Source organism: Lactuca virosa, chromosome 2 (assembly GCF_052849685.1).
Source record: "Lactuca virosa cultivar CGN04683 chromosome 2, Lactuca_virosa_CGN04683_v6, whole genome shotgun sequence".
NCBI classification, from domain to species: Eukaryota; Viridiplantae; Streptophyta; class Magnoliopsida; order Asterales; family Asteraceae; genus Lactuca; species Lactuca virosa.
The window spans coordinates 39,775,420-39,785,462 of record NC_136427.1 but is presented as its reverse complement, the minus strand read 5'-3'; positions in this window follow the sequence as shown (position 1 = coordinate 39,785,462).

The following is a 10,043-nucleotide window of genomic DNA, read 5'->3' as shown; positions in this document are numbered from 1 at the left end:
GTTATTTATGGTTTATTAATATATTATAAGTTATAATATATTAATATGAAATCATATGTTTTAATTAGTATCGATCAAGAATTAATTTGGAATTAATTTAGTGATCAAAAGAGACAAATTAAATCTATGGGGACTAATTATGATAATTAGTTATATTTATATGTGTTGGGCTTATGATCCATGTTGGACCAAGTTTATGTATGGATACATAAAGAGTTGGGCCACATGAACCATGGATCATAAAACCCATGGGTATGGATTATGGGTTATACCCATGACCCTTGGAATCCTACATATAAATAGGTTACTCCATAGCCAAAATCACCACTTCTTTTCTTAGAGAAATATGGAGGTGTTTTGGTGCATGGAATTCTCTCTCAAGAGCCACCTTTGTCCTAGGTGTGTTGTGATTCCATTTGAGGCATTTCATACTATTGGTGCTAAGCTCTTAAGGCCAAATACATCAAGACTTCAAGCCACATCAAAAGGTATGTCATCTAACTAGAACTTTGTAGTATAGTTGCTTCATAATATGCTAGTTAGGATGAAACCTTGGAATAGTTAATATTTGCATGTATAATAGAGAAAACATAGATCCAAGGTTAATAGGGTTGCATGTACACCATAGGAGTGTTAGAATGCTCAAAACCCAACACATACGCGTCCCGACAATTAAAGGAGCATGACAAGAACTACCCCACTCATGATCTGGAGGTGGCAGCGGTAGTTTTTGCCTTAAAGATATGGAGGCATTACCTCTATGGCACGAAGTGCAAGCTTTTCACTGATCATAAGAGTCTCCAGTATCTCTTTAATCACAAGGAATTGAATATGAGACAACAAAGCTGGCTGGAGTTACTCAAGGACTACGACTGTGAAATACTTTACCACCCTGGTAAAGAAAATGTTGTCGCTGATGCTCTCAGTCGGAAAGTCAACCTTGAGAGAAGAAGGCCAAGAGCGTTGAGAATAGAAGTTGTCTCGACGATTGTGGAAAGTATCAGGAAAGCTCAAGAAGAAACCTTAGAGAAGAATGACCGAAAGGAAGAACGTTTGGGCAAAACGTTAGTGTTCGGTACAAACAGTCAAGGACTGAAGGTATTCCAAGATCGGATTTGGGTACCTAAGATAGGAGGAGTAAGAGAACTTCTGATGGAAGAAGCGCACAAGACCATGTACTCGATTCATCCCGGTAGCACAAAAATGTATAGGGACCTAAAACCCTACTATTGGTGGCCGACGATGAAGCTCGATGTTGCAAAGTATGTGGCCGAGTGTGTAACTTGTGCAAGAGTCAAGGCACAACATCAGAAACCATACGGGAGTTTAGAACCCTTATCTGTACCTATGGGTAAATGGGAAGACATCACCATGGATTTTGTGACTAAACTGCCCAGGACGAAGAACGGTCATGACATGATTTGGGTGGTTGTGGATCGTTTCACCAAGAGTGCGCACTTCATAGCAGCCAACGAAAAGTGGACTATGGATAAGCTTGCAAATGCTTACGTGAAGGAAGTGGTAAGACTTCACGGTTTTCCGCTAACGATTGTATCAGATCGTGATAGTCATTTCACGTCGAGGTTTTGGAGAAGTCTACAAGAGGAATTGGGTACGAAATTGTGTTTGAGTACAGCTTACCATCCACAGACTGATGGTCAGAGCGAAATGACGATTCAAACACTGGAAGATATGCTGAGAGTATGTACCCTCGTGTTACAAGGGAACTGAGACGAGCACTTACCTTTGGTAGAGTTTTCCTACAACAACAGTTACCATTCGAGCATCAAGATGGCACCTTATCAAGCCTTATATGGACAAAAGTGTCGTACGCCGTCTTGTTGGCTTGAGGCTGGATCGTCAAAAGAGCTATGCTTACAAGAAAAGGCGACCGGTGACATTCGAAGTTGGGGATTCAGTTTTGCTCAAAGTCTCACCATGGAAGGGACTTATAAGATTTGGGAAACAAGGAAAGCTAAGTCCAAGGTTTATTGGACCGTTCAAAGTTCTTCAGAAAATTGGGAATTAAGCTTACAAGCTCGAATTACCCGAAGAACTAGATGGTATTCATAACACCTTCCATGTGTTTTATTTGAGGAAGTCCACGGGAGAAGTTCCCGACATAATTCTAATCTCAGAATTAAGAATGGATGAGAAAAAGAGGCTGATTGAAGAGCCCAAGGCAATTGTTGACCGTAAGACTATGAAGTTACGACGCAAGATGGTCGACTTAGTGCTAGTCCGTTGGAAACATTCGAATGGGCCGAATCTCACTTGGGAAACAGAGAGTGACATGATGAGTCGCTATCCGCATCTGTTTGCTGATGCATGATTCCGAGTCGGAATCATCCTAAGAGGAGAGAATTGTAACGCCCGGATTTCGGGGCTAAGCATTATCAGATGAAGTAATAGTCTAGTTCAACTTTTTTTGAGATAATAAAGATTAAATATTTGAGTATTATGTGAATTATGTGCCTTTATATGCTTATTACTTATTTATAAATGTGTAATAAATAAAGAATAAAAATAAGCGTCAAATTTAAAGTGTGATATAAACCCGATATCTTTACATAAAGTTGTAGTGGTCGAAACAAGGATTTCGGGGATATAAAGAACGCCAAAATCCGAGTTATAACGAAGAAGTTATGACCCGTCGAAGTTTCGCGACGGAACCGGCACGGCACCGGGAAGCGTAAATAGTTAATTTACGATAGAACAACTTTTAGCCTTAGCGATCTAAACGAAAGTAATAGAATATGTTAAACCGAGAGCGTCTGTAAAAAGAACGCCCAAATCTGACTTCGTATGAGGAAGTTATGATTTTTCGAAGTTTCGGCTTAGTAGTGTACAACCCAAAGTTCGAATATTAGATCGAGCGGTTTTTAGCCGACACAACCTAAACGAGAATCGAAGATCTCGTTAATAGTAGCGTAACGATAAAAAGACAGACGAAAACGGACGTCGGATGAAGAAGTTATGAATTTTTAACGGACCAATCCTGTCCCGGCCTGTTAAAAATATAACTTTCAAAATAAATCAAAATTAGCCGACGGAGTCTAAACGAAAGTTGTAGAGTACGCTCCCGCCTACGCGTGGGTATAACAAACGTCGAAAACGGAGCTCGTATGCGAAAGATACAAATTTTTGAAGTCGGCATGAGAAATTGCGAAGTCTGTTGCAAGAACGATGACGTGGCAATAATAGCTAGACGATTAATTAGTCGCGGTTAACGTTAGACTAAACCCTAGTGGTATTGATACTAGGTTTTGTCAAGGGAAAATTGTTTTGAGATAACGAAGTGCTGTCCGAGTACCGAGTCACCACCTAATCAAGTGAGTGCGTAGTTACTTTCATCTTACACATAGATATGAAGTATTTAATATAGACTACGTTCTATGCGTGCATATTGTCTGAATACTTGTTGTCTATGCTGATGAAAGATTTTTATACATGTTTTAAATGAGTTAAACTGTATACGTATTTTATATTTACAAAAATGTTGTGGTAAAACATGGGTAGATGTAATAGACGATGTGTGATAAAATGATGAGAGGCCTCGATGTTGTTGTTGTAGATTCTGTCATCTAGCGGAGTATGGATGACGACCACAGACTCTTCTAGACAGTCAAGTGGAACGCTAGCAGGCTCGCAACCTGTAGGTGTTTGTGAACGATGTGTTCACCGGTGTACTCCATCCCCCTCATGGTTGCCTTAACGGCATTTATTGCTGAGGAATCCCCTTAGCAGTAGTGTCCATCCCGATGATGGTCTTTAGGCTAGGTCCCTTATGATAGGTGTTTAGGGACGTAAAGTGAGGATAACAGGAACGGGTAATCGGGTTATTGTTGGTTGATGAAATTAAATAACTTATTTATTGTGGGTTGAAAACCTTGTGTGCTCACCAGGCTCCCAAGCCTGACCCACTCAGTTTCATGTATTACAGGTAGTGGCGTTCGAGCATAGATGTGATGTTTTGGATGAGGGATTACGGATATAGGCCTGTAGATATAAACAAAATCGGTCTTTTCTGGCCATGAAAATGGGGATGTCACACCAGGAAACTCCTCGGGGAATACGCCCGCGAACTCTCATAGCACTGGCACATCGCCCACCATCACCTTACCCGCCTCCCGGGTATCCATAACATAGGCGACATATCCTGCGCAACCCTGCTGGAGGTAGCGCCTAGCCCTCGCTGCCGAACATAAGGCTGGTCCTCGTTGTGGCCTCTCGCCCTGAATCACCAGCTCTCCCCCACTTGGGGTCCTGATCCGCACTAACTGCTGCGCGCAGTTGATCACCGCCCCATTGGGGCTTAGCCAATCCATGCTTATAATAACCTTGTTCCCCCTCAAAGGTATGGGAACCAAGTCTACCAAGTAGCGCTCTTCGTATAACCTCAGAACGCAATCTATGAAAACCTTTGACACCTGCATTGATCGTTTGTCCGCAATCTCAACCTCTAGGGGGGCACTCTAACATGCCCGAAGACACAGGAAACCTCTTGCTAAGTTCAAGAAACACAAACGACCAGGTAGCACCCGAATCAAACAATACCTGAACAGGAATACCGTTCACATGGAACGATCCTAAAGAGAGCACATAACATAACATATCAAAATCATAGCGACATAATATAAAAGTTTAGAGAGAAGAAATCATACCCGTCACCACATTGGGTGCGGCGCGTGCCTCCTCGGCTGTCAACTGAAATGCTCGGCTCCGCACCACTGGAGCCTCTGACTTGACCTTCCGGCCATCCGTAACTCATGCAGTCGCTGGAGTCGGCTCCACCACTGGCGCTACTGCTGACAACCTAGGACAGTTGGCCTTTTTATGGCCCCTCTGATTGCAATGGAAGAAAATCAGGTCTGATGTCTGAACTGTGGGGGCGGGGGCAGTACAATCCCTGACAAAGTGCCCTGCCTTGCCGCACTTGTAGCCGACTAATGATCCCACTCTACAAGCTCCCTCATGCGGCCTGCTGCATTTCCTACAGCGGCTCTGGCCCTTCGACCTAACGTCGGATCCCTTGGGTTTCTTCCCCGAAACCCCCGTAACCTGCTCAGTCTCTGCCTTCCTCTTCTTGAGGTGCTCCAAATCAATCTCTCTCTCCCGTGCCCTGACAATCATGGACTCCAGGGTTGGGCAAGCTGAATAGCTGACATGCTCCCGAATATCAGCCCTCAACATATCATGGTAGCGGGTCTTCCGCATCTCCTCATCCCCCGTATACTGAGGTACCAACAAGGCCCTCTCCCTGAACTTGGCAGTGATCTCTGCCACTGTCTCAATCGTCTGTCTCATGTCAAGAAACTTTCTGGCTAGCTGCTGAAGCTCCACAGCTGGTGCAAACTCAGCCCTGAACCTGGTCACGAAATCTGACCAAGTCATAGCCTCGATGGCTGGGGCTCCCAGTGAGTCACCGACTGAATCCCACCAATCCCTAGCTTTATCCCTCAAACAACCTGCAGAAAAGCGGACCTTCGACCCCTCCGGGCAGAAGCTCGTCAACTGTGCAGACTCAATGTCTGCGATCCATATCCTGGCAGCAATGGGGTCCTTCACCCCGTGAAAGTCCGGCGCACCACTCCCCCGGAAGTCCTTGAAGGACAGAGTGCGCGTACCCGACTGGCTGGTCGCCAAGTCACTCCTAAATGCTCGGAGGCGATCCTCCATCAGCTCAACAATCGCCTCCTTGATTGACCCGAAAATGATAGGGGTCGACTCAAGGATACCTCTAGTGATCTCAGACGCGATGAACTCGCGTAACCCGTCATCAACCTGCTCGGATCCCGCACCCGAGCCTGACCCTGATCCTGACCAAGATCCTGCTGCATGTCGTGTAATCGTCATACTGAAAATAAACACATAAACGTCAGGATCAAACATATCCTCGAGAGGTCTCGCACACTCTCAAAGTTTCCCGGTTCTATCTCAGCCTTCCTTGATTCGAGTACGGATCCTCTGCTTCCAGTAGTATGGGCCCATACTACCTTCCACATCTATCCGTACTTTCCTCAAGAACTGCCTTGACTTCACCATGTCCGTTTCTACAACTTCCCAACTAAGCTCATCCTAAGCTTTCCTAGGACACCCTCTTACCTACTCTCCGCCATCAGCTGCACTAGGAGTCCCTACCACCTTTCCCTAACTAGCTTGCGAATACTGTTACATATTCGCTTACTAGTTAGTTAAAGCTAGCCAGAACCCCTATAGCATAAAGCAAGCAGCATTCGTGCATTGAGTAACCAAATCAAACATAACCTACTCAGGCTACCATACTACTGACTATCAGTTCTAACATACAGCTCAATAAGCTCCTACATCAGGCATACAAGGCATCCTTCCTAGATCCTTAGCCTTATTCTAGCATGCAGTTATCATAATCATATCATATATCAGGCATACAAGGCATCCTCCTAGATCCTTATCCCTAATCTAGCATGCAGTGTTCATAATCATATCATATAGCATAACATAACAAGTATGGGTATCTTGGGGAAAACTTACTTGAGCTCGGTCGGTCGCACGCATCACACACCTTGTTCTTTCCCAAAATTCCTTAACTTAGATTTTAGAAAACTATCTTTTTTGTAAAAATCTTTCAAGCCCTCGATTTGAGTCCAGACACCCCCGAGGGTGTGTCCGAATCCCTCAAACCAAGGCTCTGATACCAACTTGTAACATCCCAAATTTTGAGTCCAAAAATTTCTTTTATAATTAAGTAATTTATAAAACCGTTTACTAAAAACATAGTCAATATCATATCAATCCATAAACCATCATAAACATGTCCCGAAATCAAAACATCGAAGAATAGTATAAATCAGAGTACAATCCCAGAAAACTCATGGCGGAAACCATGTGTGTGTAATGCACTGCTACGCCGCCGGCTCTTTCCCCTTGGATCAAGAGGTACCTGAAACCAAAATTGAAAGTGTAAGCACAAAGCTTAGTGAGTTCCCCCATCATACCACATACTATACAATCATACAAGTTGTCGGGCAATTCTGCGGTGCCCGACCTACCCATGTCAAGCCATTCTGGGGTGCTGACTACCCGTGTCAAGCCATTCTGGGGTGCTGACTACCCATGTCAGGCCATTCTGGGGTGCCTGCCTATCCTCCGGTCTATTTCACCCGGTCGCGGGGAATATTTCACCCCTACTACTATCACATCATAACCATACTATCATAATCATGCTGTCATAATCATACTGTCATAATCATACTTTCAAGCATTCCTGGGGTCCTGACCTACCCTTCGGTCCTAACAACCGAGGCGAGGGACTTTTCCCCTCCTACTACCGCTATCACATACAGCATATCATACTGGAACATAAAGCACATCTGGTAATAGCAACCTAGATAATTATCACACACACAATCATCTAAAAACAATCCCTGCTGGTGGGCCGACATTGTGGCCGTAGACCCACCTCTATTGGAAGGTAACTCACCTCAATGCCACGTAGTGTCTGAACTATCCCCAGCGTGAAAATCGACTTTCCTCGACTCCTCAATCCCTACACGACAACTCTACTAAGTTATCAATTCGTACTCACAACCCGCATAAGGGTCAACTCAAATCCTGGTCAAAGTCAACTTTAGTCAAAGTCAACCTCCAGTTGACTTGACTCGCAGAGTTGGTCTACCAACTCGTCGAGTCCCTATTACTCCAAAATGATCAAACTCCCGACTCTACTCATCGAGTCTAGCAATAACTCAGCGGGTCCCTCTTCAACCATAATATCGGGACCATCTTCGACCGACTCACCGAGTTCCCTTTAAACTCGTCGAGTTCATCTCCCTCATATGAACGTGTTCAGTCTATGACTCGCCGATTTGTATGAACAACTCGTCGAGTTCATCTTCATGGGTTCGGAGATTGCCTTGGACTCGCCGAGTCTGTTCATACACTCGCCGAGTCCTATGATTTCCAGGTCCAAGACAAAGCTATAGCAGGCTGAGTGTTCCTTCTACTCAACCAAAACCACTTCCAGAAGACGTTTTGGGGGAAAAAGCGTATCGACTCGCCGAGTCACCCAAGTGACTCACCGACTCCCTCTTTGTCTAAGACTATACAGTCGATTATACTGGGTCTTAATGCATCCAAATCATAGATCTGACCTCCTAGGGTCCCTTTTATACGTAAAGCTACGAACTTGATGTCCATGCATGGGGTTTTTGGCTCAAAAGGCTATAAAATGGGGTTTATAAGATGCATGGGCTTCCCATGGCCATAAAGTTGGCACCTTTATGCCATGGGAACCCTCAATGGTTCCAGATCTGAAGCTAACACTACACAATGTGATCCCAACCCAAAGGTGGCTTAGAAATGTTCCAAAAATGGCAAGATCCAAGTCTTAAAGGAGATCTATCAAATGATAAGTATGGGTTCAAGCTTTTTACCTTTAATGAACTAGAAATGGAGCAAAATCTCTGGATCCACTTGCTTCTTCAAGAACTCCCAAGCTTCCACTTCTTCCTTCAACTTCAAACACACACACAAAACGCACCAAAAGGCTCAAGAACACACAATAAGGGTTAGGGTTTCGAGTTAGGGTTTTCTGGAAGTGAGAGGGGCGATGGAGGCTGGTTTGGGACGAGTTAAGTTGTTTAAAAAGGGTGCAAACTCTAAATATTAGGGTTTTGTCCAGACAGCTCCTACTCGTCGAGTCGGTCTCCTGACTCGTCGAGTAGGTCACTTAAAATCCGCGCGCAAAGGCATGTCAACTCGACGAGTTAGGCCTTCAACTCGTCGAGTCCCAGGGTAAAATACAGTAATACTTTGGAATTAAATGAGTACCAGTAACCGGGTGTTACAGTCCATTCTTGGCGGAGGTGGCCCTTCCATCCGCACCTGGTGCACTTAGACATGCCGCGTACATGCTCAGGTGTCCCTTCATCCTTCGTGCAACTACCACGACCCATCGGGTCTCTAAAACTAGCTATGGCAATGTCCAGCTGCTCAGATCGTCAAGCCAAACCGTGAGACTTCTTCCTCTTCCCCCGTTGCCTATCCGAACCAATCTCCTGCTCTTGGGGTACCCTGACCATCCCATCAACTGTCTGAACAGCCAAGCACCGACCCTCGAACCTGGCACCAAATCTATCAGTGACACGCCCAATGATGTCGGGTAAATCCTCGCGTAAGGCTCGCGAAACCTCTGCGGAAATATGATCATGGGATCGATTCCTCTGAAAACATGGTGCATAACCCACTCCGATCCCAAATGACAAGAACTCACAATAGGATCCTCCTTCCTGAAGGATTGTAGGGTTCCACAAGCTTTGGGCTCCAGATGAGCCCCAACTGCCCGCTACAATCTCGGCCAAAAAAGCCCCGAGATGACCATCCAAGAGCTCCAAAATCCCTTCCTTTACTGAACCAAATATCACAAGAGTCCATTCCAATATACTGCGGGTAATCTCCGAAGAGATGAACTCCTGCATGCGCTCATCGATCGTCTCAGCACCTGCACCTGAGCCTGAATCCAAATACGAACCTCTTTCCCGAGATCTCATCACCATAATGAAAAAGAACATGCAAATGATCAGAACACACCCAATAATTCTCATCCTATAGGTTTCCTAGATTCTTCAATACTTTCCCCGATTCGAGTATGGATCTTTTTCTTTCAGTAGTATGGGCCCAATACTTTCCTCAAGAATCATCCCAAATCCTCTAAGTCACCTTTTCAAACTAATACTCCACATGATCGCTAAGCAGCACAACTAGACCCACTGAAGCACTTCCTAGGCTTTCCTAGGTTCCCGACCTCACCCTGCCATCAGCTGCTGAAGAACTCCCAATAATGTCAATTAACTATTTTATGAATACAATAACATGCAACAAAGCTTATATAATCCTCCGAGTAACAGACTCATCCCTACCATGGTTAAACTCAAACGAGAGCTGCGTAATACGGTCAAATCCGTCACTATGAGATTATTCAACCTTTGTCACACGTGACTTAACATATTCACTTAGTAGCTAACTCACGTCACTTAAGAGTTCCACTAAGCACAAAACAAGCA